Source organism: Rana temporaria, chromosome 3 (genome assembly GCF_905171775.1).
Source record: "Rana temporaria chromosome 3, aRanTem1.1, whole genome shotgun sequence".
NCBI classification, from domain to species: domain Eukaryota; kingdom Metazoa; phylum Chordata; class Amphibia; order Anura; family Ranidae; genus Rana; species Rana temporaria.
This window is the reverse complement of record NC_053491.1, coordinates 427,388,963-427,407,586: the sequence shown is the minus strand read 5'-3', so window position 1 is coordinate 427,407,586 and position 18,624 is coordinate 427,388,963. Positions and strand designations below refer to the sequence as shown.

Here is an 18,624-nt window from a genome sequence, read left to right as displayed (position 1 = left end):
TCAGTGCCACCCAACAGTGCTGCCTACCAGTGCCCATCAATGCCGCATTTCAGTGAATATCAGTGCCACCTCATTGGCGCCGCCTCATCGGTGCCGATCAGTGAAGGAGAAAAACGTATTTACAAAATTGTATAGCAAAAAATAAAAACCCCAGAAGCGATCAAATAAACCAAAAGAAAGCTATATTTGTGGGAACAAAATGATAAAAATTATTTTTGAGAACAGTGTTGTATGACCGCGCAATTGTCATTTAAACAGCGACAGCGCAGAAAGCTGAAAATTGGCTTGGGCAGGAAAGGGCGTAAGTGCCTGGTATTAAAGTGGTTAAAGCAGACATAATTCATATATGTGAACCGCCGATTTGCAAAAGGACTTGTAATTCTGTACAGTTAGACTTGTTACATGCCTCTCAGACAGGAAAAGAGCTCTACTACTTCCTTGTTCTTTGCAGCCTCCCTTGTCATCACACCTCCAGACTGCCCACTGAACAAGCATTTATGTGCCGCCGATTCAGGATCTCATGAACAGGCAGGAAATGTAAAGTTACATACCAGGAGATATTGGAGTGACTTCCCTGACTATGCACTGCACAGTAATATATAACACCTAAGACTGGCTATACAACATAAAAAAAACATTACTAAGACAGGTCACATGTGTATCAACTAAACAACTCATTTGCCTGAAGATGTGATTGCAGCAGAAATGATTCCAACATACACCCCTGACAACCTGGTCTTCATAGCACTCTCCACCACCTACTTTTTCCTGGATGATATTGCAAAATACTGGGTGCTTCCAGGGGGGGACATATGAACTTTCCCATGAGGCAGTGCTGAGGCCCAGCAGCCAATCGGAAGGTCTGAACACTGTCATATGGCAGAACATCTCTCTACAGCAGTACTGAGGTCATTTATGTCTCTTCTGACCTTTAGGCCCCTTTCATACGAACGGCTGTTTTGCCGCAGCTAAAAGCATGTTTATGTTTTGCTGTAATTCAAGACTCCAGGCACAGCGATTAGCTGCATTTGTACAGTGCTTTTAGCTGCGGTTGCGTTTAGCCACGGCACGATATTGAATGGGGATCCGACTTGGATCCCTGTTAATACCAATCAGTCCACGCCAAATTTAAAAAAAAAAAGGCATGGTTTCCCCCTACAGGAGCATACCAGGCCCTTGGATCGGCTATGGATTTTAAGGAGACACCCCGTACGCCGAAAAAACAGCGTGGGGTTCCCCCCAAAATCCATACCAGACCCGTATCCGAACAGCAGCCCGGCCTATCAAGAAAGGGGGGGGGGGATGAGCGAGCGCCGCCCCCCCCCCTTAACCATGCCAGGCCGCATGCCCTCAACATGGGGGGGGGAGGTGCTTTGGGGCAGGGGGGGCGCCCTGTGGCCACCCCCACCCCAAAGCACCTGTCCCCATGTTGATGATGACAGGGCCTCTTCCCGACAACCCTGGCCGTTGGTTGTCGGGGTCTGCGGGAGGGGAGCTTATCGGAATCCAGGAGCCTCCTTTAATAAGGGGACCCCCAGATGCCGGCCCCCACCCTAGGTGAATGAATATGGGGTACATCGTACCCATTCACCTGGCGAAAAAAAAAAAAAAAAAACTACACAGTTTTTAAAGTAATTTATTAGTCAGCTCCGGGGCCCCCCCCCTCTCTTCTTTAGCTCTTTTACGAGGGGGGGCCTTCTTCGATGTCTTCTGCGGGGGGGGGGGGATGTGTCGGTCTTCACCGCCATCTGGTTCTCTTCCACCGAGGGGGGGGGGGGTATCGCTGTTGACATGTCGCTTCCTCCCGCTGTAATGCAGTGTGCGCGGAGCATGATGAGACTGTCAACAGCCCCCAGCGGAAGAGAACCAGACGGCGGTGAAGATATTCATTCACCTAGGGTGGGGGCCGGCATCTGGGGGTCCCCTTATTAAAGGAGGCTCCCGGATTCCGATAAGCTCCACTCCCGCAGATCCCGACAACCAACGGTCAGGGTTGTCGGGAAGAGGCCCTGTCCTCATCAACATGGGGACAGGTGCTTTGAGGTGGGGGGTACCACAGGGCACCCCCCTGCCCCAAAGCACCCCCAGCCGCTCGTCCCCACCCCCGTCCTGACCGGCTGGGCTGCTGCTCGGATACGGGTCTGGTATGGATTTTGGGGGGGAAGCCCACGCCGTTTTCGGCGTACAGGGTGTGTCCTTAAAATCCATAGCAGATCCAAGGGCCTGGTATGCTCCTGTAGGGGGAACCCATGCCGGTTTTTTATTTGAAACTTGGCGTGGAGTTCCTCCTCAAGATTCATACCAAACACAGCTGACACAGTGCACTGCGGTTACCTGCCGATAGCTGCGGAATTTCGCAGCTGGACGCATTGAGATCTATTTTTTCTATCCGCACAAAACCGCGGGGAACAAAACCGCAGTTAACGTAGTCTGTGAATGTCATAGCAAAGCATTGTGCGCTTTTAGCTGTGGTAAAATCCGCAGCTAAAAGCACCATTCTATCCGGCCGTGTGAAAGAGGCCTTAAAACTGTATTCTTATCTGACCAGAACACCATTAATGATTTTATCATTTTTCTGCATCGCTATAAAATTGTAAAAGGAACATCAGGTTGTGGAGGTCGGTTTCCCCTTTGATATACTTGCTTTAGAGCTCATTCACACCAGCACAACACGTCCAGTAACACATGGCCACTGCTGATAAGAGCTGTGTAGAGGTGGTGTCACGCATGCGTTAACTTTTTTTGTTCCAATTAGGGTTGTCCCGATACTTGTATCGGGACCGATACAGAGCATTTGCGCAAGTACTTGTACTCGCACAAATGCTCCCGATGCCGACCCGATACTTGGTTAGCGGGCGGAGGTTTTGAGCAGAGTAGGCATAGTTTGCGAGTGGATAGGGCGGGTGGAGTTTGTGAGCTACGAGGGCGGGTGTATGCTGCTCCCCCCGCGTCCTCCATGCTGTGTCCTGTTTCCTTCCACGATGCTGCTTCCCCCCCCCCCCCCCAGTGATGCTGCTGTGACTGTCCACGCTCCGTGTCCCCCTCCATGCTCTGTGTCTCGTGTGCCCTTTTGTGATGCTGCTCTCCCACCCAGTGATTCTGCTTTCGACGCTCCGCATCCCCCTCTGTTTTCCTGCTGTCCTCCGTGCTGCGTGTCCCCCTCCGTGTCCTCCACTCCCTCTGTCCTTGTCATGATGGATAGCGGAGGTAGGAGCCACTAAACCCGGCTCCTACTTGTTCTGAATGAACAGAATCAGTGATCACTGACTCTGTCCATTTACATAACTGAGCATCGTAACCTGTGTTTACGATGCTTCACTTTATGGAGCGGAGCCTCTCCTGTCCATTCATTTTAGCTCAGGCTGCAGAGAAAGGGACTGGGGAATCTGTGTCCTTAGTCCCTTTCTCTGTCTCAAAGGTGATATGTCAGGGGTCTGTTAAGACCCCTGACATCTCACCCAAGCCCCCCACAGTGCTAAAAAAAAAACACCATCCACTCCCCCCCCTAAAAATAAATAAGAAAGCATCAGAAAAAAATTGTAAAAAAAAATAAAAAAAATACTGACACATCTGCCACGGTCACATGACATTAAAAAAGTATCGGTATCGGCGAGTACTTGGAAAAAAAAGTATCGGTACTTGTACTCGGTCCTAAAAAAGTGGTATCGGGACAACCCTAGTTTCAATGATTACAAAATTACATTTTATTTTATTTCTATGCACCACATTACAATGCGGTGTAGTGCCTAAAAATGAAACCTATCCTACCTTTTCAGCCCTGGTTCACACTGACAGCGGGAATGAAATCCTGAGAGTTCAGCTGAACTCTCACAAATTCACACGCATGTCAGTCCGATTTTACTGTATTTTGTGCTTCCAAAAAAACACCCTTCCCATTGAAATGATTGGGAAGCGCTTCGTAATCAACGCTTTTAACTCTTTAGTGCCAACGCAGCCACAGTGTGAAAGGGGTCTAAGAGACCACCCTGCTTTAAAGCTGAACTCCAGGCAATCAGTTGTGCCCAAAGTGGTACTGTAATAGTGACAGATGAGCTCATCGATCTGCTGCTTCTCCCTTCACTGTCTAGTCACAGGCTGGGACCTGAACTGCAGTGGAGAAAAGGCAGGTCTGTGATATATAACAGAGCTGTGTAAACATCAGATGCATATGGACAGAAATATAAATCATTCGACAAGCAAAAACCACCACCATGTACATTTAAATGTGATAATGGCATAGTATGGAACCCTGGGCAAAATGTTATGTTTCAAGAATAGTAGAAAAGCAGTAGAATCTGTCAGTTTGTTATCTTTATTTCTGTTGGGGGGGTCTTTTCCAGCAATAAAAAGATGAATTAAAAAACTTTTTTTTAGGTCATTGCTGCCAATACGTGCTTCAATTGTAAAGAACTTTCAACACACACTTTAAAAAGATAATAGTAATTTAAGTGCGTCTTAAATCACTATCATCTTGGGGGCGGGGGGGGGGGGGGTTGTAATCTTGGTTTTCATTACTGTCTTTTGGGGGTTTTCCTTGCTATCACCCCCAGAGAGAAAAGGCACCTCTAGCAACCACCACTGTCACTTGGACTGAATGCGATTCTGAGATGCCACTGGAATGTTCAGTAAATTATTCAAGGCTCCGATAGGTCTGCAAAACTTAATTTTTTAGTGTTCTCCTAACCCAAGCAAAAAGGTTATAAAACCAAGGGACAATTATAGCACCAAAGAACATACAACTGCACCAAATAAAACATAGCAAATAAAAGTACTAAATACTATTAAAAATCAATATTAAGAATTTACAAAATCAAACACAGATAAGAGGGGGAAAAAAACTGCTTTGTAAAGGATTACACAGCTTTGTCCTTATATGACTTTTTCTGAGATAATACTGCCTTTTTCAGGGCCAGTGTAAAATATTGTTCAGCATATTCTTTATACAAAATAATTTTATCCATCCAAGAGCAATCGAAAAAAGGAACAATCCTGCAAAGCTGGCGTTGTGAATTTGACAAGTGGCCACAGCACCGGAACCCAATGAACAGCTCCAGACACTGCCAAGTAGGACGTCAGCCCCTTCCAGCAGAAAAAGGAGTAATCTTTAGAGGCAGTCCAGTCAAAGTCAGCAGATACCAAAACGATAGCTGGTGACTCCTAACAGCCACTCGTCTTCCCCAGGATACAGCGATGTGCCCACCCCAGTTATTTCCATTGGTGTTCTGTCCCCGGCATCTCAACTGGGCACCTGGCTGTGACAGCTTGCCGCTTCACAGCCAGATGTCCCCTGCGCATGCGCAAGCTGTGCTTTGTGAATGGTACCGCAGTCTCTGGGACCTGTGATGTGTTCCAGAAGACTGCAGGGAGGGAAAGGGGGAAGAGAACAGTCAAAACCAGTTTTCCGCCAGCCCCCCAAAAAGTGCCACTTCGTAAAGGGGGAGGCCTTAAAGGCATAACTTCCAATTCTAGGTTGAGCTCCACTTTAAGCTGGCCATAGATATACAGATTTCTCCTATTCAGCCTTACAAGCTCAACAGGAGACATCCAGATGCCCTGATTCAAGCTTATTTCCAGCTGTCAGCCATTATATCCCAACAGCCACACCACCCATGGCGGTCAGTATACCTGAACGGTGACCAACTTTGGCTGCTTCACTGTTGGACATCTTTTTCCACCCAGCTCAAAGTTTGTTGAGCTGGGTGCTGCTGACAGGACCCCCCTACTGGAATTTTGGCTAGATCACTGGATATGGCCAGCTTTAGAAATGGAAGCTCCCTCTTGTGCAGCAATGAGTAGTTTATTTATTTTATAAACTGGTCATTGCTGCACTAGATGACACTTCCTTTTCTATACTGTGTGTACACACACACACCCCCAATAGGGGAAATCACATGCAATTCGCACAGGAGTCACACTGCAGGCTTGTTCAAATCACATGATTCTTTGCGATTTGAGCCCATGCATTTTGTATGCATGCAAATTGTGTCACAAAGTATCAGCGAATACTTGCCAATAAACAGGATGCGTGCAATCCTACTGCTGTGTCACATTTCAGAGAGCCTGCCTTTTGAGATACAGAGGTGCTGAGAGGAGAGTCAGTACAGGAACCACTGGTTGCAGGCAGCAAGGTACCATGGAATATGTAGCAGAGGAGACGCTACACATGCGGAGAATCGAGGAATTTGTGGAAAGACGGCAGCAGACAGGCAGAATTCACAACATGAAGAGATTTATCAAGAAAGTTGTGTTTACGTCACTTTCACAGCTCAGTGCTCTCAGCACACTACTGGTGCCCTAAATGCAAAGCTACCGTGCATGCACCAATGACGTCACTGGCTGTAGCCACTGTGAAGTGCTTCTAAACGGCGCAAGCTTAGAAGATATTCACAGCACCTACAGGCAGTGCTGTATTATAGCCTAGGCCGACAAGGCCCAGGCCTAGGGCGGCACTTTGTGGGGGGCGGCAAAAAAGCCTGTCCCCCTGTCCTCATCCCATCCTGTCCTCATCCCACCCTGTCCCCCTGTCCTCGTCCCACCCTGTCCCCCTGTCCTCGTCCCACCCTGTCCCCCTGTCCTCGTCCCACCCTGTCCCCCTGTCCTCGTCCCACCCTGTCCTCATCCCATGAAAATGACAGGGCGGGTCTTAAAAAGGAAGGGGTGTAGTCTTGACAGGTAGGGGTGCGTCATATATAAAGTAGGGGGTGTGAGTTTAGTCAGGCCTAGGGCAGCACAAAATCTAAATACACCCCTGCCTACAGGTAAGACTCCGTTTATTTACTAAAGGCAAATCCACTTTGCACTACAGGTGCACTTGAAAGTGCAGTAGCTGTAGATCTGAGGGGGACATGCAAGGAAAAATAAAAGCATTTTTGCTTGCACATAATTGGATGATAAAATCAGCAGATCTTCCCCTCAGATCTACAGCGCCTGCACTTCAAGTACAAAGTGGATTTTCCTTCAGTAAATCAACCCCTTAGTATAAGATTACCTGTAAGTACAAGTTAAGAAGATGACTTTACTACCCCATTAAGGCTCCATTTACATCTGAGCGTACTGGAACTATGCAATTCTGCGATTTCAGAATTGCGGAAAAACACGGGACGAGTTTGGGGTGTCATTTCTTAATGGCACCCCAAATGCAGTGCGATTTTGACACGATTGTCAGTAAACCTTGGTACATGAGCTTCTTGCAGAGGGAGGACCATTCAAATGAACGATGCTGCTCCAAAAACAGGCCAAAAAAAAAAATAGAAAAATATGGTGCAGCAGCTGACACTGCACTATGTGTGAATGGAGCCTTAGTGAGTGGGAGCGACGTCATCGCCGCTCTGGACAATCACAGCGCCGGAGTAGCGATTACAGGAAGAAAATAGCCGGAAACGGGAACTTCGTTCTCAGTTAAGTCGATCATAATGAGCTAGTATGCTGTGCATACTAGCTCATTATGACTATCTTGCAGGGTATTTAAAAAAACAAACAAGGGTTTACTTCCTCTTTAAAAGCGGATGTGCCATGGGAAAAAAATATTAAAAGTCAGCAGCTACAAATACTGCAGCTGCTGACTTTTAATATTAGGACACTTACCTGTCCTGCAGTCCAGCGCTGATCGCAGCAGAGGACGAGCGATCGCTGGTCACTCTGCTGCTCCCCCCACCATCCACGCTGAGGGAACCAGGAAGTGAAGCGCTGCGGCTTCACTGCCTGGTTCCCTACGGCGCATGCGCAGGTCGCACCGCGCCCGCCGATTGGCTCCCGCTGTGTGCTGGGAGCCGAGTGTTCCCAGCATACAACGGGGGGGCGACGGAATGCCCGTCTTTTGCCCGTGAATTCCGGGCCGGAAGTGGGTGCAAATACCTGTCTTTAGACAGGTATCTGCACCCCCCTGAAAGGTGTCAAATGTGACACCGGAGGGGGGGAGGGTTCCGATCAGCGGGACTCCACTTTAGGGAGTGTCTTCCGCAATGTCACAGTCCCCCTAAAAATCCCAGATCATCATTACTAGTAAAAACAACAAAAAAAATAAAAATTATTCCTATAGAAGCGATAACTTTTGGGCAAACTAATCAATATACTCGTATTGCGAACCCCCCCCCCCCCCAAAATATGTAGAAGAAATTGAATACATTGGCCTAAACTGATAAAAAAAAAAAAAATTTATATATATGCAATAATCAAAAAATATCAATTTTGAAAACAAGTATATATATATATATATATATATATATATATATATATATATATATATATATATATATATATATATATATATATAATTATACTTGTTTTCAAAATTGATATTTTTTGATTATTGCACAAAAAAATGAACACAGCACAGGTGATCAAATACCACCAAAAGAAATGTCCATTTGTGGGGGGAGAATACATCAATTGTTTGGGTACAACTTTGCGCAATTGTCAGTTAAAGTGACGCCGTGCAGTACTGCAGAAATGGCCTGGCCATTAAGGGAGCAAATCTTCCAAGGCTAAAGTGGATAGAAAAAAATTTATATATATATATATATATATATATATATATATATATATATATATATATATATATATATATATATATATATATATATATATATATATATATATATATATATATATACACACACACACACAGCCATCACATCTAATTGGTTAGCTGCCATCTAATCAATGTTTGCTTTGGGTTTAATATCGCTTGAACCCCACTGGTCAATCATAGACACACACACACAATCAGAAATTGAAAGGGAAAGATACAATTCACATAATGTGTTACAATGGCAGACACGTGATCTAGGAGTCCTGTAGCAATACAAGGGAAAACTGGATACATCTACACAGCACAGCTGCAGGGAAACTATTTACAAAATAACTTTATTTAGAATACACAATAGAAGACAGGAAACGTAGCAGCAGACAACCAGTCCAGTGACAACACGGTGCATACATGGCCAGCTTAGTCATAACAAGCACAATAGTCTCTTCCGTTGCTGTGTGTTGGTAATAGCCCAGATGTACGACATTTGCGTAAGCGTCAGAGAACATCCGGAGAACGTTACGCAATCGGCGTAGCTTTAACTTTCAGCTCCTACAAGACATTACGCCAAGTCCGTAAACCGTCTCCGCCCATTCCAGGAGAAGACCTGCCCCGCCCACTCCTTCGCGTAAACTGCGTAAACAGGGAAACCAGCCTCTCCTCACGTAAACAGCGCACCTCCCGCCAACATACAAGCGGCGTCCATGCCAAGAACCCCCGCAGTACCTGGCCGACCTCTCACCGTCCGCGCAGAGAAAACCCAAAAGCCGGACACCAACATACTACTGCGCAAAAAAAAGCCTATTCACATATAAAAGTTACGTAAGCTACGTAACCGCGGGGCTTTCCCGGCAATGGCAGTATATTACGCCTCGCCCCGGCACACCGACCTTTCCTTAGCGCCTTGGAAAGAATTCACAAGCACAAATGTACGAAAATATCGCAGCGGCCTCCCCAGAAATTACGTAACTCCTCCCCCTCCTCCCAGCAAACTCCCTTGGTTACGCAATGCGGGCCCGGCGTATCCCGCATCCGTGCATAGGTTAGGCTCGCGGGCCCCGGCGCTCACCTTCGAGGCCTCTTCCGGAGGCGGAGAGACTTAGCGACTGTGCGGAGGATCCGGTCCCTGGCACGAACAACCACAGGTACGGGACAGCGGAACGATCACCGATAGGGATTAATGGAGACGCACCGAGAGCGCACTCCCTCGGCTCCTTCCTCACACAGCGCCGCCGCGACGCACCGTGACGTCACACGCATACTCCCACGTCGGAACGGCCCCGCCCCGGTTTGTTTCCCCCCTCCTCCTTGATGCGCGTGCTCCTAAGGATGCAAATCCCCGCCCAAGTGAGCGGATCTGTCGTGAGAAACAGAAAGCCACGCCCCCCTCTGCATCAACTCCCTGTGGAATGTTCGGTTAGGTTTCGTTTTGCGGCGGCGGCAGCAGCAGCGTGGAGGAGGATGTGTACTTGATCCATACATACCCAACTGCCCCTCTTATTGCCCCCCTCTTATTGCCCCCCTCTTATTGGACTTCTATACAAGTCAGGCCCCATGCACACCTGGCGTGTAAATGTCAAATGTGCTTAACCACTTAAGCCCCGGACCAATATGCAGCCTAAAGACCCAAGGTGTTTTTACAGTTCGGGACTGCGTCGCTTTAACAGACAATTGCGCGGTCGTGCGACGTGGCTCCCAAACAAAATTGGCGTCCCTTTTTCCCCACAAATAGAGCTTTCTTTTGGTGGTATTTGATCACATCTGCGGTTTTTAGTTTTTGCGCTATAAACAAAAATAGAGCGACAATTTTGAAAAAAAAGCAATACTTTTTACTTTTTGCTGTAATAAATATCCCCCAAAAACATATATAAAAACATTTTTTTTCCTCAGTTTAGGCCGATACGTATTCTTCTACCTATTTTTAGTAAAAAAAATCGCAATAAGCGTTTATCGATTGGTTTGCGCAAAATTTATAGTGTTTACAAAATAGGGGATAGTTTTATTGCATTTTTATTTTTTATTTTTTTTTTACTACTAATGGCGGCGATCAGCAATTTTTTTCGTGACTGCGACATTATGGCGGACACTTCGGACAATTTTGACACATTTTTGGGACCATTGTCATTTTCACAGCAAAAAATGCATTTAAATTGCATTCTTTATTGTGAAAATGACAGTTGCAGTTTGGGAGTTAACCACAGGTGGCGCTGTAGGAGTTAGGGTGCACCTAGTATGTGTTTACAACTGTTTGGGGGTGTGGCTGTAGGAATGACGTCATCGATCGTGTCTTCCCTATAAAGGGAATGACGCGATCGATGCGCCGCCATAGTGAAGGACGGGGAAGCCGTGTTTACACACGGCTCTCCTCGTTCTTCAGCTCCGGGGAGCGATCGCGACGGAGCGGCTATAAACAAATAGCCGCGCCGTGGTCCCGGATCGCTCCCCGAGCGGACCCGACCTCCGCATGTAGCGGGGGGGGTCCCGATCGGACCCCCCACCCGCTAATAGGCGAGGACGTATGTGTACGCCCATGTGCCTGTACGTGCCATATTGTGGACGTATATGTACATGCGGGGGTCGGGAAGTGGTTAAAGGGCCCAGAGGTCCCCAGATGGCAACCCCCTTTTTTAAATTTAATGTTTTATATATATTTTTTATTTCTTTTTTTCTTTTTATTAAAGGGCCCAGAGGTCCCCGGATGGCTACACCCCTTTTTATATATATATTTTTCTTTATTTCTTTCTATATTTCTTTTTTTGTAAAGGGCCCACCGCTTCTAAATTTGCGGCAGCCCCCCCCTGCTTCTCAATTTCAGGCGGCAGCACCCCCCCATCCCGGTTCTCTGCTCCAGGGGGCCCATGCCTGAAGCTGTGTAAGTGGCCCCATAATTCCTGATGGCGGCCCTGCCGCCCATTAAGCCCCTGTGCTGCCCACAAATCAGGCTGAAAATCATCAGCGGCACGCAGCCAGTGACAGTACTGCTTACCTTCCCAGTGTTTTAAAATGTACAGCACCCCTGGCTTCCCTTTAGATGCGCACTTCTCCCTTCCTGCCACTGGGTGCTGCTTGTATATAAAAGTGAATTAGAATGTGATTTTATAACATCCCCAGTTTGCTCTTCCTGAGGCTGACTTCTTCATGTCCTGCTCCTCAAGGTATGTCACTGTTTGCTAATCTATATTGTAAATATAAGTTTTCTGTAGAGTGTGCCCAAAGTCTTTATAATATTTGATGATTCACTGCAGGTCTGGTCAGTGTTTTAAAAAGTTCCTCTATTTTACACATGGCATGGCATGGGGTCACAGCACCGTCTGTCCATTCTGCTTTAGCACCATGGGACCCCATGCCATGTGTAAAATAGAGGAACTCTTTAAATCACAGACCAGACCTGCAGTCCAGGCTGAGTAAGGTCTCAGAGCACATGGCATTACTGTCTGTATTTAACTGCTTGATGGGCTTATTTTGGGCCTGGCTGGTTCACATGTATGTGTTTTGGCGGCCCACATTTGCGCAGGCACAGCAGCCCATTCATTTGAATGGGCCGCCATGCCTGCGTTTCCTGCAAAGAAAAGCGCATGCCTCATGTAATAGGCTGCGCACACGGCACACCTATGCCCATCAAGCACTGAAATACAGCACTGTCTGTCCATTCTGCTGTCTGCTGTGACTTATCTGCAGTTCCCGCACTGTCAAACTTGCTGCATTTTTAGACGTTTAGGTCACGCTTTTAAAAACACAGTGCGTTTGTGTGTGCAAGAACTGCAGGTAAGTAGCATGGTGCAAGAACTGCAGGTAAGTAGCATGGTGCAAGAACTGCAGGTAAGTAGCATGGTGCAAGAACTGCAGGTAAGTAGCATGGTGCAAAAGCAGAATGGATTTCAAGGCAACTGTATTTTTAAAATGCTGAATGCACCTTTTTTCTGCAGGAAACGAAGGCATGGCAGCCCATTCAAATCAATGGACTGCTGTACCTGCACAAATGAGGACCGCCAAAACACATACATGTGAACCAGCCAGGCCCAAAATAAGCTGGAGGGGGGCCCAAAAATTTTTTTTGCCCAGGGCCCAAACCATATTAAAGACGGCCCTGATATAATTGTATATAAAATGCACTTTTTACCTTTCAAAAAGTTTCTCTTCCAAATTCTAAATTGCTGCATTTGAACATTATAAAAGCCAATATAAAGGAATAGCAGTGGTTAAAGCGGTGGTTCCCCCTAAAACTAATTTCTAACAATAGATTCGTAAGACCCGTTACACTGCGGGTAGGCTGGCTTTTTTTTTTTTTTTTTCGTACATACCGAGATCTCCCCGTCTCGTCCCTAGGCGGTGGGCGGAACTAGTTGATTGACGTTCCTCGGACGGGCGCGTACGTGATGTCACGACTTTCCGAAAGAAGCCGAACGCCGCTGCGCATGCGCCGTATAGAGTCGGCTCTATACGGCGCATGCGCAGCGACGTTCGGCTTCTTTCGGAAAGTCGTGACGTCACGTACGCGCCCGTCCGAGGAACGTCAATCAACTAGGAACGCCCACCGACAAGGAACGAGACGGGGAGATATCGGTATGTACTAAAAAAAAAAAAAAAAGCCAGCCTACCCGCAGTGTAACGGGTCTTACGAATCTATTGTTAGCAATGTGTTTTAGGGGGAACCACCCCTTTAAGAAAGAACCCTTGTGGATTTAATTAACCTTTTTTTTTTTGGTTAATTCTCCTTTAAGAGGGTGTGGCAGGAGGCGTGTCCTATGCCTACATACGTTTGCTAGTAGGCATCCCTCATTCCCATCTCTAAATGTTGGGAGGTATGTTTTTTATGGTTTTACGCGTACCAAAGCTCATTGATTTCAATGGACTGTCCTATGTGCGGCAAAGTAGATCATGGAGCTTCTTACCACGCTCCCGTTTGCACCTTTTTTGTTACGCGTTGTTTTTACACAGCAAAACATGAATTTGCTTCTTGTGTTTGGGGTGCCTTTAACCACTTCCCTACCTCCTGGACTTTAGGGGGGGATATCTGAATGATGCCTGCAGCTACAGGCATCGTTCAGATATCCTTCTTTTCCTGCCGGTGATTCTGCTCACCGTAAGAACGATCATAGCGGCAGTTCTGCCGCTCGATCGTTCTTATAGGCGACGTCCCCCCCTCCTGCCGCCATCCAGTGCTTCTCCGGGCGCTCCCGTGCCATCGGGGGCCGGGAGAACGAATCGGCTGCCGCCGGATCAGTGTTGCCAACCTACCAGATTGAAATTTACTGGCACGACACCCGAAATTTACTGGCACAGCCACGTTTTTACTGGCATTTCACAAAAGTTACTAAATTACATTTTTAGGTGCAGATTTCAGTATTTAGGCTACAACAAGTACGCTAGGCAAATAGCAATGTGATTTAAGGTAGATATTAAGGTAAAAAAACATATTTTTGTTATTTTCGATATAATAAGGGCAAATTATTTAGTCACATCACCCCCTGCCTCCATCCCCCTCTGCCACCAACACCCCCTGCCTTCACCCCCCTCTGCGGTGCCACAATCTCCCCCTACCTCCAATCTCCCTCTGCCTCCAATCTCCCTCTGCCTCCAATCTCCCTCTGCCTCCAATCTCCCCCAGGCCCCCTGCCTCCAGTCACCCCCTGCCTCCAATCACCCCCTGCCACTAACACCTCCTGCCTCCAATCTCCCCCAGGCCCCCTGCCTCCAATAACCCCCCGCCTCCATCCCCCTCTGCGGTGCCACCTACAACCTCTGTCTCCATCCCTCACCCTCTGCGGTGCCACCATCCCCCTCTGCGGTGCCTCCAATCACCCCCTGCCTCCAATCTCCCCCTGCCTCCATCCCCCTCTGCATTGCCACCGCAGCCACCATCACCCCCTGCCTCCAATCACCCCCTGCCTCCAATCTCCATGCGCAGTTCCAAGCCAAACCGATCTCGGCTATTTTTACTGGCACATTTCCGCAACCACGGAAATTTACGAACGGGGGAAAAAAGTGCTTGTTTTTACGAACTGTCCGTAAAAATATGGACGGTTGGCAACACTGCGCCGGATGAGGACCATAGAGATTTCCGGTGACCAGTTGGTCACCGGTCATCTCTGACAGTCGGAGGCCCGGGCGCGATGTTATGACGTCACGCCCGAGTACCTGGAAGTAAACAAAGCCTCAATCGCAGCTGTCGGCATGAGATCGGTGACGTTTTTTTTCCCGATCTCATGCTTTTAAGCTTGGAGGAGAGATGTGGGGTCTTATTGACCCTGCATCTCTCCATAAAGAGGACCTGTCACAATAGGTTCCTATTACATGGGATGTTTACATTCCTTGTAATAGGAATAAAAGTGATCATAAAAACAAAATGTAAAAATAATAATAATTAAGTAAAATAAAAAAATTTAAAACGCCCCTGTCCCCGGTAGCTCGCACCCAGAAGCAAACACACACGTAAGTCCTGCCCACATATGTAAACGCTGTTCAAACCACAGATGTGAGGTATCTCATTAGAGCGTATGTAACAATTATAGCACTAGACCTCCTCTGTAACTCTAAACTGGTAACCTGTAAAAAAGTTTAAAGCGTCGCCTATGGAGATTTTTAAGTACTAAAGTTTGGCGCCATTCCATGACGCACCGTGACATCACACGCATACTCCCACATTGGGACGGCCCTGCCCCGGTTTGTTTCCCCCTCCTTCTTGATGCGCGTGCTCCTAAGGATGCAAGTCCCCGCCCAGTGAGCGGATCTGTCGTGAGAAACAGAAAGCCACGCCCCCCTCTGCGGCAGCAGCGTTCAATTCTAGCACTAGACCTCCTCTGTAACGCTAAACTGGTAACCTGTAAAAAAATTGAAAGCGTCGCCTATGGAGATTTTTAAGTACTGAAGTTTGCGGCATTCCATGAGTGTGCGCAATTTTAAAGCGTGACAAGTTAGGTATCTATTTACTCGGCGTAACAATCTTTCACATTATACAAAATACCGCAAATACGGTACAAGATAAAAAGTTGCAATGACCTCCTCTTTATTCTCTAGGGTGTCTGCTAAAAAAATATATATAATGTTTCAGGGTACTAGCAAAAAATGATGATTTTTGCATGAAGGAGAGAAGTGCCAGACTAGGCCCAGTATTGAGGTGGTTAAGGGGGTGTGGCAGGAGGCGTGTCCTATGCCTACATAAGTTTGGTAGTATGTGTCCCTCATTCCCAATTTAAAATGTTGGGAGGTATGTTTTCATAGCTTCCAATTGTCCCTGATTTCGAGGGACTGTCCCTGTTTTGGAGCAATGTCCCTCTGTCCCTCTTTCCCCCTCATTTGTCCCTCATTTTCGTCTGCTCTATATAGTTGTATTTTATATAGCCGCGGTGCCCATTAATTTCAATGGGCAGGAGCGGTGGAGGAGCAGTATTCACACCGCTCCAAAGATGCTGCTAGCAGGATTTTTTTTTACCGTCCTGCTAGCGCACTGCTCCAATGTGAAATCCCTCTGGGCTTAAACATTGGAGAGACAGCAGCCGCTCTTTCAGAGCAAAGCGCTATTTTTAGTGTTATAGTGCCTGCGAATCTCCTCAGTGTGAAAGGGGTCTAAAATGCACTTTTTATCTTTCAAAAAGATAAGTTCCCTTTTATCACTTGACTTCATCAGGGGATGTGATGTAATGCATAGGGGGTGGCCGGATACCAAATTAGCTGGAAGTGAAGTAAGAAGTGTCTTCAATGCCGTACTTTGTACTTCTCTGCTGTTTTTTAACTTTTTCCTTGTAAGTGCCAATTTGGCCGTTTAAATAAACCTATTTTATTATACGTTTTGCACTATGGGAGATTTGTCTTTATATGCCAGATTCCTGTGAATAAATCACACTGGGGAGTTTGGAAGCCATCATCCTTATTTAGAACACATAACCTGGAGAGTAGGGATAAGCTTCGTATTTGAGTCAAACTCATGTTCGACTCGAACATTGTATGTTCGATCGTTCGCCGAATTACGAACGTTTTGGGCCGTTTGCGCCTAATTCGAGTGGCGTTTCACAGCCCATAATTCACTGCGGCATCGCAGTGCATTGCTGGCTGATGATTGGCCAAGCATGCACTATGACCCACATGCTTGGCCAATCACAGCTTTCAAAAAACGGAGAGCCATAATTGGCCAAAGCCAGGGTGGCTTTGGCCAATTATTGCTCAGGGGGTTTAGTACACGCCCCACACTATAAAAGGCCGCCTGCAGGTTGGCCTTGTGTAGTGTGTTGCGGTGGTTAAAAGAGAGAAGACAGAGAGAGAGTGTCATTTTTAGTAGGTAGGTAGAGCAGGCAGGCTAGTCAGTTAAAGTTACAGTGTGTAGAGGATATATTTGCATCCCAGGTGTTGTATATATATTTATACACTGTATAGTTTAGCTAGATCAGCTCTTCCTAATTTACTGGCAGGCAGGTGATTGTGCTAGCTGCAGTATTCTCACGTGGTGTACTGCCTGTGTCCTCTGCATTGTGCACCTAAAGCTACGTGGTGTGAACTGCCTGTGTCCTCTGCAGTGTGTACCTAAAGCTACGTGATGTGTGTACTGCCTGTGTCCTCTGCAGTGTGCACCTAAAGCTACATGGTGTGTACTGCCTGTGTCCTCTGCAGTGTGCACCTAAAGCTACGTGGTGTGTGTACTGTCTGTGTCTGTGCTATTTTTCTCAATGATTTTTATCCATATTTCAGGGACTAGACATTACATTAAAGCCGCAAGCAGTTTTAAATGACCTTTTTCTTATAGTAATCTCATTTTGTGCAGAGACAGTTCTAAACACGTGCCACTTCACAGGCATACTATAGACACCCAGCAGGTACGATATTTAAAAACTTTTTAAACTTTTTTACCATTGATACATGTTTCCTGGGGCAAGACCCGGGTTCTCAAAGATTTTTTACGACAATAGCATATTAGGCTTTAAAATGAGCACTTTTGAATTCGAACGTTCGAGTCCCATAGATGTCAATGGGGTTCTAAATGTTCGCGCTAAAGGTTCTGGTGCGAACCGAACAGGGGGGGGGGGTGTTCGGCTCATCCCTACTGGAGAGACTCCACCTGCCATTACTGGATTCAAAGGCCCGGAAGATTTTACCCCCTCCCCAGGGGAGGGCTGGCAGCCTTAGGCCTGGGAGGCAAGTCCATCAGTGCAGCCAACTCCAGTGCCCATCAATGCAGCCTTATCACTGGAGCAGGTTACATGGGGTGTATTGGGGGGGATAGATGGGGGGGTCAACTAGGGGTCTCAGGGTCTCTCAGCTCAGTGATCGCAGCCCTGCGTCCCGACTCCCTGGCACGCACTGCCTCTTCCAAAAATCCGGTCCCACAGAGTTGTAGTTTCCCCTGCGCTGCTCTGTTTTCCACCCACCGGGAGCTAGAGTGTGGACTACAACTTCCGGAATGCAACAGCTAGTGGCGAGCCGCTGTGACTTCCTAGCGCAGAATAAAAAAATATGGTAAAGGGCAGAGGCTGCCGACCATTTTAAACATAAGTTAGAGTGGCCTGGGAGGCAATTGCCTTTTACTATTAGAAAGTTGCACTGATCATTTTTTCATTCATTACCAATTTTTGTGCACTGTGTACACTTTAGGTCTAGCAGCAATCTTCCACATTATTATTGTGAAAAGTGTGGCGTGCATTTGTATTCAGCCCCCCTTTACTTTGTAGAACCTCCTTTTACTGCAATTACAGCTGCAAGTCTGTTTAGGGATGTCTCTACCAGCTTTGCATATCTAGGGAGTGACTTTTTTGCCCATTCTTCTTTGCAAAATAGCTCAAGCTCTGTCAGATTGGATGGAGAGCGTCTGTGAACAGCAATTTTCAAGTCTTGCCACAGATTCTCAATTGGATTTAGGTCTGGACTTTGACTTGGCCGTTCCAACACATGAATATGCTTTAATCTAAACCACAGGTGTCAAGCACAAGGCCTGAGAGCCGAATCCGGCCCTCCAGGCCATTTCATGTGGCCCTCACACCTCTCCTGCGGCTGCAAGAGAACTCCAGCCCTCCTCTGGTCCGCCTCCAGATCCCTACTTTCTGCTTTCAAGCAATGCATTTAGCTTCTTCCCAGCAGCAGCATAAGGTGCACTGTGATGTAAGGGAGAG

At 47.1% G+C, this 18,624-nt stretch overlaps 2 protein-coding genes across 4 annotated transcripts in view; one reads left to right on the top strand and one right to left on the bottom strand.

Annotated features, from left to right (window-relative positions):
• BRD4 (bromodomain containing 4) overlaps positions 1-9,788 on the bottom strand; it is a 90,533-nt gene extending 80,745 nt beyond the window's left edge. For all 3 annotated transcript variants that reach the window (XM_040346267.1, XM_040346270.1, XM_040346269.1), the window contains exon 1: positions 9,597-9,788. The gene's annotated coding sequence lies outside the window, so the exon portion shown is untranslated. The remainder of the gene's footprint in view (positions 1-9,596) is intronic.
• Positions 9,531-18,624, top strand: part of EPHX3 (epoxide hydrolase 3) — a 43,519-nt gene continuing 34,425 nt past the window's right edge. The window contains exon 1 of the mRNA XM_040346273.1: positions 9,531-9,672. The gene's annotated coding sequence lies outside the window, so the exon portion shown is untranslated. The remainder of the gene's footprint in view (positions 9,673-18,624) is intronic.